The sequence below is a fragment of the Haliotis rubra genome, unplaced genomic scaffold (genome assembly GCF_003918875.1).
Source record: "Haliotis rubra isolate DU_JTF1 unplaced genomic scaffold, ASM391887v1 Scf2, whole genome shotgun sequence".
In the NCBI taxonomy this organism is placed as follows: domain Eukaryota; kingdom Metazoa; phylum Mollusca; class Gastropoda; order Lepetellida; family Haliotidae; genus Haliotis; species Haliotis rubra.
This window is the reverse complement of record NW_025766002.1, coordinates 2975607-2990761: the sequence shown is the minus strand read 5'-3', so window position 1 is coordinate 2990761 and position 15155 is coordinate 2975607. Positions and strand designations below refer to the sequence as shown.

The window sequence follows — 15155 nt, the reverse complement described above, 5'->3', positions numbered from 1 at the left end:
TGAGCATGCACTAATGCGTGGGTATGTGTGCTATATAAATATCCAATAATTGACAGCAATTATTTCGAAATTTACTTTTCTACGCAAGGCAATCATCGTTGATCGGAAATTTGAAAGAAGTGCGGATTGTAATGCACATGTGCAGTAGAGGTCAAAGTTCACTAATATAAAAATGTTGCAGTTTCATAGTCTTTCGTTGCTGTTTTTACTGTTTCAGTAGCGAGGTAATATGTTTATGTTGCTATTTCCACAATTGATGTGGACTTTTCTGTGTTTTTCTGCACAGTGGGAAAGTTTTCTTTTGTAGGTCTGAAACTGTCCCCATTGAACCAATACCAGCTGTTGGGAATAATAATTACATAAAATGACAAATAAAATTGACTCAGCATCTTAGACGAACCCATTACGTTTGGTACAAGCATATAGTTATAGAGTCTGCGAGAAAACATTTCCCATATAGCTGCTGTCCAGACTTGATAATTGCCCTCCTGAAGAAACTTTCCAGCCATCTTATAATTAGAGAAATATTGAATTTTCATCACATAGTCGTAAAATGCGTATATGTCCAGACGAGATGACCAAAACAGCTCTTCAAAGCCAATGACCTACATTTACTGACAACTTCTCACCAGATTCATCATGCAAGAGACACTTTTCATTTCTCAATCCCCATGAGCACTAATCACAGGGTGACATTCAACACACAAGTAATTTACCAAACTAAAAAAAACACCATCCCCAAATTGCCTCACATTTCCACAAAGGCAGTCCAGAATGTGATACGAAAATTAGCATCCATTCCATCCCTTAGGAGGGGCAAACGTTAACGAGACTGTCCAAATCTTTGAGGCCTGGCTTCATATTTCATCCATTAACATCTATCCATTGACCTTTTCTTGATTAATCATGACATCAACTTGCAAAGGACTGGTGACAAATTCAGACTCTTGAACCTGAAGCTAATTGCTAAATTGCAAATGCAAGAAATTACCACTTTGATTGCAGTTATAAATGCAGTGCACATTGCCGTATAAGGCAATTAAGAAAATCCTGCCTCATTTACGAGTAACTTTCAATATTCAATTTTCACTATTGATTCATATTTCCAAAGGATTTAATTGCTATGTATTTTTCTGCTTACACACCAGTCATGGGAACATGCTTAAATATTAATCAATATTCTCATAAGACGCAGTTATATGTTTTTCGTTGTGAATGTTTCCACTCTACTGTCTTTTACCCTCAAACTTTTCAAAGCATGACAGTCTAAGCTCAGTGGTGTGTGTGTTGACTCTCCTGACCGAGAAGATTGTGTGCAGGACACAGGACCAAGGTAACCAATTACTCATGTTGGTAATAAAGGCCTTGCCTGTCATACAGACCCTGAAACGAATATACCCAATGCTCTTCATGCAAGTCTGGAATGTATCGCTGTCAAGACTACCACAGTTTCAGGAAAATGAAGAAAGTCTCTGGACTCTTTTTTGTTGTATTTCGTTAACATAATATAAAAACTGATTTTTTTCAGTAAAATATGTTCATTTCAGAGGCTAGATGTGAGTGACAAAGGCCAAGTGATAGATTATAACATCGACAATTATTCATGGTTTTCCCCATTCAGTGACAGTGCCAGCTCTGACTGACTGACTGACTGAGTTTGGTTTTATGCCGCTTTTAGCAATATTCCAGCAACATCACGGCGGGGGACACCAGAAATGGGCTTCACACATTGTGCCCATGTGGGGATTTGAACCCGGGTCTTCGGCGTGACGAGCCAACGCTTTAACCAGCCAGCTCTGAAGCAGGATAAGCTTACATTAGAAATCAACTGGTATCATAACTATTAGATAGGGCCTCATAACACATTCTTATGATACAGTTGGAATCATACAGGTGTCTCTGCTTCCTAATGATTGCAGGGATTGTTGCTTGTATTTCTATTAATAAGATCACTTTAATGGTGCTTCACTCCATGCCACATGGGCATGCTCTAAGGGCATGCAACCTAATGGACACTATTACCCCATTTAACCCAAGCTGTATGTGAGGCGCCATAAAGTAAAAAGTCACATGACCATCTTATCCCACTTGGTACCCATTCACTGCTGGGTGAATGAATATTTGGACACTTCTTATGATCAGCACAGGTTGCTGGGGGTTGATTCTAACCAGAACTGCCCACAGGGAATTGAGTAATTGAGTTGGGTTTTATGGTGCTTTTAGCAATGTTCCAGCAATGTCACGGTGGGGGACCCCAGAAATGGGCTTCACACATTGTTGGTAGCTTGATGTAAACAGGAGTGTGAAAGTGATGCATGCCTTAGACAGCTGATAAACCAAATATCAAGATCAGACTTGACCTGAAAATTGGAAAATCCTGGCAGGACAAAGGGAAGCAACTCTGCACAACACATTATAACACCTAACAAAACTTGGCCACCTGCGGCTACAGTAACAGAACTGAGCACCCAGTCAAAAGTATACTGACCTAAAGTAATGAACAACAGTGAGAGTGGAATAACTAACAAAGTAAGGGCATGTGACTGGAACCCTTGCCATCACTGCATTACAAAAGTCTAATTTCAACCGACCAGTGTCAGGTGCCAACAGAGATCTGAGCTCATGTGCTGTAAGGGAAGGGGATATCACACAGTTTGCAAACACCTGGCACTATCATTATGATATTCCAATTATGTGTTTGTGTAGTTCTTATGAACATTTCACTTTGAACTATTTCATTTCATGTGACAGACATACAAGTGTGAATACATTGACATTTTGGGATCTGAGTGAACGAGGTTTCATGTCAGTCAGTAATTCCACAATATCCTGCCAAGAGTTGCCAGTAAACAGGTGGCCGATGACGCAAGCTTTGATCCACCCTGGGATCGGACATAGCTATTGGCACTTTCAAAGCCCAAATCTTACAACTTGAAAACCCTTTGATATAGTCTTTACAGAGTGGCATTTTATCACCATTCGAGGATGGATTCCTAGCAGCATGTTTCTCTATCATATCTCTGTAAATGTTTAATTTGGTTTGTACTTTAATGCAGCACTCAGCAATATTTTATCCGTTTGACAGCAGCATGTAAATACTGAAAATTGAACGTCCAAAAATATCCATGCTGTATTGTATGACAAACTAAGTTAAAGAGCCAGTCTGCTGTGAAACATGAAGTAGATTCTTATGGTAAGTGACGGTTGCTGGTGGTCAATTCTAACCTAGACACCCTCCTGTAGAAGCTCAGTGCCTCAATAGACAGCAGCCAACCAAAGATTAAGGAAAGAATACTTTAAACATATTTTATTCGAAAATGAAATGGATTGGGCACAAGTTATCCAACTTAGGAACACCCTTTCCCAGAAGTTACATATGTCATATTTATAATATAAAAAACATTGACCACAGGGATTTGTGGAAGGAATGTACAAGGTATTTAAAGAGGATGTGTATAGTATATACAAGAATAAACCTACAAAAATCTTTCAGTGAGCTTATTATATCTATGTACATGTTCAAATAATAATTCATTTTCATATAGTGATAGTGTAACATGACCAAATAACAATAAATCTAGATTAATGGGTATGCGATGTTTAACGACAGTATTTACATTTGCAAACAAATCTTTACGCTGCGTTGTGTACAAAGAACATTCTAAAAGATAATGCCATGAATTTTCACAAGAAGAACCACAAGTACAAGAAGCATCTGATCTTAAATAAATTCTGAATAAATCGTAATTAAGCGGACTTGTATTGTACCTTAGTTTTGTGTGAATAATGTTCAGTTTCCTTGTACCAGACCAAAAGAAAGGTGGGGCTGCATTTATTTTATTTTCAATTTTCAATTTAAACCCTGCTAAAGAATCTATATTTCTTATTTCTATGGGAACTTTGTTCCACATTCGTATAGTACAATATAGAACAAACTTTATGGATAACAACTTCTTTTTATTTGAGAGTGCGACGTTTTCGATACAGATTCTTGTACCGTTGTCAAGCATCTGTATTTTATCCATAAAGTTTGTTCTATATTGTTGTTATCCTTTTGTACTTCCCAACTTCTAAAATGCCACTCAAAGAAGTTATTCGTATAGTAGATGGAAAAAAATATGATACGGGAAGTTTCAATCTCTTAAATGGAAGGGAGAAGTTTAAAGAGTTGCGAAGGTTATAAGATGATTTTTGGCCAACATATGTAGGTAGTAATTCCTAAAGGTATGATGGTGCAATATTGTGAAGAATCTTATAAAATAAGCAAAGTTTTTTTTTTCTTCTACGTTCACTAAGGAAAGAATACCTTAATGAGCAACAGCAAACCTAAGTTTATGGTCAGAATACCCTAATTATCTTTAGCAAACCAAAGATAAAGTACAGATTACCTTCACTACCTTCATCAAACCAAAGATTTGGCCAGAACACCTTGATTATCTTCCGAAAACCAAAGGTTAAGGACAGAATACCTTGATGATCACCAGCAACCCCAAGGTTAAGGTCAGGATACCTGACAGATCAAGAGCAAAACAAAGGTTAAGGACAGAATCGTTGATGATCACCAGCAAACCCAAGGTTAAGGTCAGGATACCTGACAGATCAAGAGCAAAACAAAGGTTAAGGACAGAATACCTTGATGATCACCAGCAAACCCAAGGTTAAGGTCAGGATACCTGACAGATCAAGAGCAAAACAAAGGTTAAGGACAGAATACCTTGATGATCACCAGCAAACCCAAGGTTAAGGTCAGGATACCTGACAGATCAAAAGCAAAACAAAGTCTAAAAATGATCAAGACCAAAGTATATGACCATGATATCAAAACATCAGATGTCCTTGGGTGTAAGTACGACTTTGCCAAACTTTTTAACCCATGACCACTTCATCTTTCAACACAGCCTGGTGCCAACTTCAAGTAGGAACACAATCCTGGTGAGGAGTCAGGCTACAGGTCATCAAGTACTGGTGTTCAATTCATCCATACCACAACTAAAGGTCAGAATACTTCAGGTGCAAACCATGTGAATTTTTTCTGAAGTCCCTGATCGGATTTATCACATATATGGTCTACAAGATACAAGATAATAACAGTGTTTATTGATCAAGATCTCAATCTTAATACTTATTTGCTAACTTCATCTTGACAAACATCAACTGCCTGATTTTCCATCAAGTCGTGTTTGAAATCTAAGATAGTCTTACACAAGAAATAGGTGCTTCAACTTCCTTCCAGGAATGGAATGACATAAATTCAATCAGCACAAATTCTCACAACAACAGAAAATTATTTGCTTTGCTGAAAAGAAATTAGTGAACAAATGTCGAGGTATGGATCGTGTGAAGCCTGATATTAGAATCAATCAACTGCAACAGGAATGTAATTGAGTTTTCTTGCATCCCAAATATAATTACCACAGCTTGTACTTGCATACCCCCGTCAAGACCCATCCCTTGGAGGAAGTTCAGTTTGACATCTGAACACTTGAACACCACATGAACAAAGGGGAGGTTGGAACAGGCATGGAGAGATGTGAAGGGTAGTCACGATATTGAGACCTAACCAGGCAGGCTTTTAAACATCCTGACCTTAACAGCAAACATATTTCTATCATTACAATATTCACATGTCAAGTTGACTGTCATAAACATGCCTGTCTGGAATACGAAAGGTTTTCACTGGGTTCTAATTGAATGTAAGTGTGAGATGATTGTAACTCCTACAATCTGAGTGGCTGAAATGTTGATGTCTCAATGAATGTACAATAAGTCACCCCTATTGAGACCTTGTTCTTTCTCTTGGACAGAATGTCAATGAACATCAAGTTAAGGGAATTCCCATGCCAGCTATTTTCTCTGGACACTTGCACAAAACAATCTTATTGCTACTTTTATTGTAAATATTTCTTCAAATATAATGACATATGATGATAGATGATTGCATACTTTTTTGGTAAATCCATAAGACTGCAATCTTTGGAGTAAACAATCTGCTTAAAATTCCAACACTGACATTCGCTTTTGTTAAACTGTGTCATTTAAAAAAACAATTTGAAACCACAAAGAATTCACAATAGATTTCACATCAGAAATGGGTTTTCTTGTGATAATAACCTAACTATATAGAGTTGATAGCCTCCATAAAAGCAGAAACAACATGCTTTTTGGATAAATTGTGAGAAGGGTAAACATAGAATGTCTTGCTATGATCATGACAGGGGCAACTCTCAGAACATACTTGTTTGGAGTTGTCTCCCTTCATATAAATGCCCATGGACAACATGCTCAAATATGTGATTTTGATGAGTGGCATTTCTGTCATAGTTCATGTCAACTACTACCCATTACAGTTAGTTTTCTCGCATTTAGCATTGGCTTACACTGACTGAAATTCGACTGAAACTATCAACCGTAGTTGAAGTGCTGACAAACTGAGGATAAAAACAGGCCCAAAACTTGGATCCAAAGTCACGATAAGCAGATCATGGAACTCCTAGGGGAAGCAACTCTGCATTGTGAGTAATGGTACACAGACCACTCAGCCATCTGTTACCACATGGGACCAAGTGTGACCAAAACAAAATATCCAAAATCTCTGGAAACTGTCCATACTTTAAACATAAAAATAGTACAGTTTTTCACACACTACTGATTTTTTTTCAAGTGAATATTTCATATCAGCATGAAATTGGCATCCAATTTAAATGGCCTCCTATTCTGGAAATTACCATTTATCTAAAGCTGTCATGAATATAGACCATGCCCAGATTATTACCACGAGCAATTAAGTTTTATTGTTTGAGGCTCAACATGCAAAGTACCAATTGAATCTATAATAGTAGACATTGTGCTGGCCCATAACTGCATCATCACATCCCTAAAAAACTAATTCACGTTCAGTTGCCACTGTGATAAATGTGCTTTAACACATTCTGAGGTGCTCATTTCAGAAATTCTTAAACCTTTTTCAAACCAATGCCACTTTAACACATTGGTGTCGTAGAGAGCCATGGTTAATGTTCATGGTTGAAACCAACCACTTCTGAGGAAAGTTTCATTATTCAAGTGTACCATCTGAAACTTAATATGTCATTATCGTAATTCAACCACTTTTGGCTGGTAATCAGCTCAAGACAGCAACTTGGGTCCCATTACACCACAGCATCTTACACGCAATTATTCCCAAGGCCGTTTTAGCCTCAAAATAAAGAGGCCTTCTTGAGTGTCTTTCTGGCAGCAAGTAAAGACTCTTTCCAGAGGTGAATGGATTCCGATCTTATGAAGTGGGGTAGCTATCGCAACAGGCCCATAAAGATCCATATGTACTTAATTGTGGACAATTTATGGAGATTAACACTGTATTTAAGAGTCAAGCAATCGGCTCCTGATCATTGCCTTTCAAAGACGCCATCAACATGGCAAAGGGAGTCTATTTTGTCCTTAAGAGCGCTCAATCTACTTTTTGGGCAAAATGCCATTACAAGTGTCTGGGACTATTTGGATTCAGACGTTTTTGCTAATTAGGGTTATGTGTAATTACTAGTGTGGACAAAAGACTTGCAGTTGCTGTGGCCTGATAAATCACTGCAATATGTGTTTCTTATGTTCAATTCTTCTGGCCGTGGATGTCAACGTGAATGGTGATCAATGAACTATCGTGGCCATTTCGTAGCACCTAATATCTAAAACTTGTGAAGTTTAAAACTGTAATGGCTATCGGCTCTTAAAGGAGAACATCTCAGCAACATTATGTGAAAACAAAGCTTTTCTCTTATTTATTGTTACAATAAAACCCCAAAGCCTGTGGCTTGATTTTCAACCAGGCATCTTCAACTGTCCCCTTTTCTAACAGCATTGATTTGCATCCTTTCTCTGAGAACACTACATTAATTTACACTCACAAAGGCCAAAAACTATAAAGTGATATCATTTCCTTCCCTCATAAATTTGAAAATTAAAAGCAGATTTAAAAACGGAATACTACATGTAATGGTCATGCTTAATTTGAACTTAAACAAGTCTTCAAGTTCACCACAACAATTTCCTCAAAGACCCAGAAATCATTCCACTGCACAACACATTTCCAATGTGGGACCAATAATGTTCATTACCACATTGATGACATCACAGCCAATCAAATGACATCATTTCTCTTATAGAGCAATGGTAATCCAAAGCTCTTGCCCTCTAAACACATCAGTCAAAACTACACAACTACAAAGGAATAACTCAGCACATGCCTTTTAAATAGCAGTTTACTCAAATTAGGAGTATGTTTATTCTTATGCAGTCTCAAACAAAAAGTCTAAGAGATAAATATTTTCTCTGCCTAATTTGCTAATGTGGGAAACAAACCAGGACTTTGAACTGGCAAACCAACACTTTAACAAGTGGACAAATATTCTTCAGCATAAAAACCTTCCTCAACCGAACTGACCTCTTCAAAGACATCTGCAGCCCAATTATCTTACAGAGAACATAGTTCTGTACCATGTGTCACTAATACATCTTTCTGACATAAACATATATTCCTCTTCCACCCTGATAAGAACAATATGTCTGTAGATGTAAAATTCTAGGCAGAAATCAGCCTTGATAATCTGTAGAAACAGATTCCACTAAAAGGTAAAATGGCGGTGAAAAATCATATGAACGGATCACTGAAAATCAATGACACCAGTTTTTTTCTGAATCATAAAAACATCTCAAATCAAAATCCTGAAAAGAAAAGTTAAACAAGGTTTCACAAGCCATAATTCAATTTCACCGAGTTCTTTTACAAACCAAAGTACCCACCACTTCAATATTGTTCAAAGTGGTTGCAAATTTTCACTCAGCGACTCATTGCAAAATCATCCCAAACCCACAAGCCTTTATCATATAACAGCTCATGCAACATGGACATCAAGCATGCAAACAAATTCAAAAGAAACCAAACATTCTACAAATCCTTTGAGAAAGAAAACTTTGTCAATTTTTTTGCTCCACTGCCATGTCAAATGTTCCTCTCTTGTCACAGGCAGGAAGAAGGAAGGGCTTTTTTGGTCGATGAACTTTTTACTAACATAGACCTGGTGCATTAGGCCATAATGGTTCTCTACATCGATTGGCACTTGTTTCTGTGATCTTTGACAGTCCCTGTTTCTGTCGATATGGAGAACTCACAAACTTTCAATTTTACATGCCCACTGAATTCTTGTAAAGTTGCCCTTTGCTCAAATTTCAAAAGAAAACATTCACGTGTAGCTCTTTTTATAACTCAATCAATGATCACTTAAATGTAAATGGTCATGGCGATTGGAGTTTCAGTGGAAAATATTTAAAAACATGTTAGAAATAGTCTGTGTGAATACGTGTATTGATTTTATGCCATAATTACTTAAATCACGTAACATGAAGACAAATTAATCAAACACAATGAAAACATAATATGCAAGCAACTTAACCCAAACCATCGAAACATCAATAACATCAGTCTGAAATATAAAATACAAACTTAAAACCATTCTAAATTCAAAATATTACTTACAAAATGTCAAAAGTATTCAGATGGGATCCTCGAAGGAAGGTTTTGGGGGCCAATGATGGAGTTGATATTCAGCAAATGGCACAAATCTCGAACTTCGAAGTTCAAAATCTCGGTTTAATGTTCCATGCTTTCACAACCACAGCTCTTATCCTAGTCCACCATGACACAATACAAAACAAAACATACAGATAAAACATACTCAGTGATAGGTACTGTGGAATCATGAAGCATTCCGTACTCATATCAATGTAACAAAAACCCAGTAGGAATAACAGAAAAAATACACAGTGCAAGATAAATATGAATTGCACAACCTGTTGTCATATCAGATTGTTTCTCTTCGGAGTTCCACCTTCATTAAACAATGCTGCACCCACTATAACCCATTATATATCTAGTCAGCTGAAGGCAACTTTTCCTTACTTGGGTAAGTCAATATATAGTGGACCAGGCCCATGGATGCAAATCGCTGGACTGATAAGGGCTTTGAAGAATGCATTGATAATGAAGTAGATAAGTACCACTTCGTACTTCACTAAGCCACTGAGACCAAGTGGGAGGGGAATGCTTGATTACAAACTATTTCAGTGAAATATTCATAAGTTATTCTTCTTTACTGCCGACTGCAAACTATTTTGATGAAATAATCAAGTTAATCATCGTCACACAGTCTGTGGCACTTTCTAGTCTATCTCTACAGGGATATTATTCACATGAAGGTGTCAGTCACCCACCTCATACTACTCACATTCACAATGAAACATCTCCTACATGTCTCACCAAAAGTAAGTTTTAATGCACAGAAAATGGTTAAAACTTGGTAATGACAAATTCAATGACAATGGCTTGACAAAGATCAAGTATAAACAGCTGAACGAGGATGAGTCAGTTCCTGCCCAGATAGCATTTGGACGTTGGCCCAATGTTGGCAATGTTGGCAAAACCATTGCCAACGTTGGGCCAACGCCTGAATGCTATCTGGGTGGTTAACTGAGGACAGCAAGGTTGATTTATAACAAAGTTTAGTTTACAACCCAACTCATATCTTTCAAGAATAAGCAATAACAATACCAAAGAGCATTTTCTGAAGAAAAAAAATATATGAAAATGAGCACTCACAACCCTGAAAGAATCCTTACTTGAACTACATTCTATAGACTACAGCATGAATCTGTTCCTGAGGTTCACTGAAAACAAGAAATCCTAAAACTGTCAGTGTTATTTTCCTATTTACACCACAAAGAGGGTATTCCTGAAAGCACATGGCCACTTGAACATAAAATACAGATCCTAATTCCCAATAAGGACAAATTGAACTATATTATGCAGTATAATGATGATTCATAGCCATATAAACAAGTCGGTTCCTGCATTACTGGGGCCATCATAAACTGTCAGTGTTTGATCTCATCTTGACAACAATGGCCAACAAGAACATTGACTTCCAAGCTCAGGTGCAAACACACACAGTTTGATGTACTTAGACATAATGCTTGTGTTCAATTGCCCTGTCTCTGACATTTATGAACATGGAAATGCCTTTTGTTGAATAACATTGTTTTATTATACTATAAAAACAAGTACTCAAACAAATGTGTTTCTTGTTCACTTTGCTACCAACCTTGAAACCGTGGAATGAAAGTATCTTTGGTATTTCCTGACAATGAAATAAAGACAGTTATTACATTATGGAACTGGGTGAATGCGTTTGGAGGGGGGAGGGTTAACTGTAGTCTCTCGTACGGACCCTGAAGCAAATATATCCAAGAAAGCCCACGCAAGTCTAGAAAATGTGAGAAGTCTAGATTTCCACAGCTTCAGGCTCTGAAAATGAAGAAAGTCTCAGGGCTCCTTTTCATTATATATTTTTTTTTTTTACTATGAACATTTTTTCAGTAAAATATGTTCCTTTCAGAGACTAGTTGTTAGTCTAGGTTAACTGCGTCAATGTAGTCAAGTCAGTCCCATGTTGACAACTTACTGTGGCCAATGGTTAGTTGGTTGATGTTTAATGCCGCACTCACCAATATTCCAGCTATATGGCGTCGATCTGTAAATGATCAAGTCTGGACCAGACAATCCAGTGATCAAAAGCATGGGCATCGATCTACACAACTGGGATACAATGACATGTGTCAACCAAGTCAGTAAGTCTGACCACTCGATCCCGTTAGTCGCTTCTTAAGACAAGCATGGGTTGCTGAAGACCAATTCTAACCCGATCTTCTGGGGTCACTGTGGACAATGAGATGGGTATGGTGCTCGTATGGTGCTCATGGACCAAAGATCATCATCTATGAAAACACAGGAACTGAAGATTGGAAGTGTCTGGAACCAATGATGTTACTCTGTTCAGTATACTGAAGCATCTTGGCCCAATGAGTACAGACCTAGGTGTAGAAAGATATTAGTCAAAATGAAAATATTTTCAAAATAGTTCTTTGTTCCATTCAGCTGGCAAAGTTTATCAAGATAAAACTGTTAATTAGAACCTTGCAGATGTAAAAGAATCCATGATTTGCGTTTTCACAAACAAATGTCCACAACATAGATAAATTTTGCTGATTTGCAAAATGGAAATGTTGCATCTTAAGTTTATGTATTTTTAATTTTGACAACAAAGTTTTAGCTTTCAGTAACTTTTCAGCTCCTGTGATTAAACAGTGCTTGTCCCTAGAGATGTTCTGAAGCAAATATTTAAGTCGCTGGGTGACACTTTTTCGTTTAAATCCAGGACCCCATTTCACAAAGCTATCGTAGCGCTAAGGTGATCGTAACTCCCATAATTTAACATTGGTTTACGACATCATAGCCCTATGATCGCTTTGTTAAACGAGCCCCAGGTTATAAAACATTAGTCCCTAGAAACCTACGCTGGTTGAAAGAAGCAACTTCATGGAATTGTTAGTCAGACTTTAGTACTTTGTTGTTGGTGTTATCATACCCAGATGGTGTGGATAGTGCTCATGATATCAATCACAAGATTGTCTGGCCCAGCAGTTATCTACTGGCTACCATCACATAGCTGATGTAATGCTACTTCAGATCATCTGAGACTGTTACTCCTCCCAGGTAGTCATCAGGTAGTCTTGCCCAATCTTTATCTAAGACTTAATCCTTTCCAGGGAGCCTAGTTGTTGGAACAAAAGCATTAATTATTCTCTCATGAACCTATAATTACATAGATATCAATGACAGGGCTTTCTCCAGGTACTAAATCAAGCACTAATGGTACCCCAGGGAGCCACACACCATGATATAACATGACCAGGCTTACTTAGTAATACATTCAAATTAGGCACTAAAAGATCAATAATGCTTAGAGAATAGACAGTTAACAGCGATCTCGCTTACTCCTGTTTCGGCCCTGAAATACAGAAGTATGTGACTGAAGGCATCACTCAGGATTTGCCAGACGAAAAGTAACATAAATGCCTCCAGTGACACATGGAGAAAAGGATTCCAGAAGCTGATCACATTGGTCTTGTAATAAATAGGAACCACTGTCATGTTCTACCAGCAAGTTTTTCCCCTCGTAAAAATCAGAGAAAAGTGACAACAAAATAATGATCCTTTGTAAAACAACTTTTATAGTCTGTTTTTCAAAATTATGAGACAAATCATCAGAGTTGGTCTGTTGATTTCATGTGACTGTGCAAAATTTGGTTTTGGTCCAATTATTAGATTTTGTGTTAGTGCACAATTCATCGGTATGAAGTGAACCCAAACGGACTGTAGACTGTATGATGCAAATATATACTAGAGACAGACAGTATCCAATACACTAATCATGCAGCGTGAGTCTAGAATCTACTCTATATATTTCAACCAAATGCCTGGGCACGTATAGAATAAGATTCTTTCCTTGATTAGGAAGAATGTGCTGTTGACAAAAATAATTGTTTCAACGAAACATTTTCACACACTAAGTTTTAGTCCATATAAAATACCTACTTGCTGCCTGCCTACAGTCCTGTGGCTGGTCCTATTACATTCAGACATCTTAAACTTGTCTCCTGTTCCATCTGTCTGGTGTCTGGCAATATAACCTATATTAAGTTTCAGGATGGCCTTTGGAATCAAAGAAAGTGGACCTAACATACCATTTTGAAGAAAATCAGTTCAGAATTCCTCGATGGAAACAAAATTCCAAAACAAAAATAATCAGTTTAAATCATACATATGATATTTACCAAACTGTCTTGAGTTACACAACGAAGGGACTGGTCATTAGGGCAAGGGGGAAAAGGAGAAGAGTGTCGTGAATAAATGTTACATGTACCTGGGTTGAGGGGGGAGTGGGGGGGAGGGAGAGGAGAAGGAGAAAGCAAAATATGAAACTTGACCCAGACATTGTTGAACAACTTGACTAAAGGCTTTTTGTATGGCTCTATCAAGACACTGTTGAACAACTTGACTAAAGGCTTTTTGTATGGCTCTATCAAGACACTGTTGAACAACTTGACTAAAGGCTTTTTGTATGGCTCTATCAAGACACTGTTGAACAACTTGACTAAAGGCTTTTTGTATGGCTCTATCAAGACACTGTTGAACAACTTGACTAAAGGCTTTTGTATGGCTCTATCAAGACACTGTTGAACAACTTGACTAAAGGCTTTTTGTATGGCTGTATCAAGACACTGTTGAACAACATGACTAAAGACTTTTTGTATGGCTCTATCAAGACACTGTTGAACAACAAGACTAAAGGCTTTTTGTATGGCTCTATCAAGACACTGTTGAACAACTTGACTAAAGACTTTTTGTATGGCTCTATCAAGACACTGTTGAACAACTTGACTAAAGGCTTTTTGTATGGCTCTATCAAGACACTGTTGAACAACTTGACTAAAGACTTTTGTATGGCTCTATCAAGACACTGTTGAACAACTTGACTAAAGGCTTTTGTATGGCTCTATCAAGACACTGTTGAACAACTTGACTAAAGACTTTTGTATGGCTCTATCAAGACACTGTTGAACAACTTGACTAAAGGCTTTTGTATGGCTCTATCAAGACACTGTTGAACAACTTGACTAAAGGCTTTTTGTATGGCTCTATCAAGACACTGTTGAACAACTTGACTAAAGGCTTTTGTATGGCTCTATCAAGACATTGTTGAACAACTTGACTAAAGGCTTTTTTGTATGGCTCTATCAAGACACTGTTGAACAACTTGACTAAAGACTTTTTGTATGGCTCTATCAAGACACTGTTGAACAACTTGACTAAAGGCTTTTTGTATGGCTCTATCAAGACACTGTTAAACAACTTGACTAAAGACTTTTTGTATGGCTCTATCAAGACACTGTTGAACAACTTGACTAAAGGCTTTTTGTATGTTTCTATCAAGACACTGTTGAACAACTTGACTAAAGGCTTTTTGTATGGCTCTATCAAGACACTGTTGAACAACTTGACTAAAGGCTTTTTGTATGGCTCTATCAAGACACTGTTGAACAACTTGACTAAAGACTTTTTGTATGGCTCTATCAAGACACTGTTGAACAACTTGACTAAAGGCTTTTTGTATGGCTCTATCAAGACACTGTTGAACAACATGACTAGAGGCTTATGTAGGGCGATACCCAGTTGTTGAAAAACACAACTCAAGACCTTATCCATGGCT

The 15155-nt window shown here is 37.5% G+C and overlaps 2 protein-coding genes across 4 annotated transcripts in view; both read right to left on the bottom strand.

Moving 5' to 3' along the window:
* LOC124275358 (heparan sulfate glucosamine 3-O-sulfotransferase 1-like) overlaps positions 1 to 15155 on the bottom strand; it is a 251228-nt gene that overhangs the window by 128003 nt on the left and 108070 nt on the right. The window lies entirely within an intron of this gene.
* LOC124275357 (heparan sulfate glucosamine 3-O-sulfotransferase 5-like) overlaps positions 1 to 15155 on the bottom strand; it is a 186472-nt gene that overhangs the window by 117800 nt on the left and 53517 nt on the right. The window contains exon 1 of one of the 2 annotated variants that reach the window (XM_046710870.1): positions 9527 to 9598. The exons of the other annotated variant lie outside the window; for it this stretch is intronic. The gene's annotated coding sequence lies outside the window, so the exon portion shown is untranslated. Of the gene's footprint in view, positions 1 to 9526; positions 9599 to 15155 lie in introns of those variants that run through there. 2 annotated transcript variants of the gene reach the window in all.